Source organism: Haliaeetus leucocephalus, unplaced genomic scaffold, assembly GCF_000737465.1.
Source record: "Haliaeetus leucocephalus isolate CR32 unplaced genomic scaffold, Haliaeetus_leucocephalus-4.0 Scaffold184, whole genome shotgun sequence".
Lineage (NCBI taxonomy): Eukaryota > Metazoa > Chordata > Aves > Accipitriformes > Accipitridae > Haliaeetus > Haliaeetus leucocephalus.
The window spans coordinates 11,053,450-11,053,649 of record NW_010972620.1 but is presented as its reverse complement, the minus strand read 5'-3'; the positions used below and the strand labels follow the sequence as shown (position 1 = coordinate 11,053,649).

At 63.0% G+C, this 200-nt stretch overlaps 1 protein-coding gene across 1 annotated transcript in view; it reads right to left on the bottom strand.

Moving 5' to 3' along the window:
- The window catches only part of UBTD1 (ubiquitin domain containing 1), a 4,191-nt gene that overhangs the window by 1,613 nt on the left and 2,378 nt on the right, over positions 1–200 (bottom strand). The window lies entirely within an intron of this gene.

Below are 200 nucleotides of genomic sequence, written 5' to 3'. Positions count from 1 at the left end.
ACCAGCACAGCACCTGCTTTCCCAGCAAGGCCCAGCCCAAAGTTGGACATTACACATGGCACCCACCCTGGGAGTCCCCATGGGGCACAGGAGCTCAGTTACCCTGGGGCTGGACACTGAGCATCCCTGATGGGCAGCAGCCTGCCTGCACCCATATCCCCAGAGGAGTGAGGGCAGTCGGCTGCAGCCAGCGCTGCCAA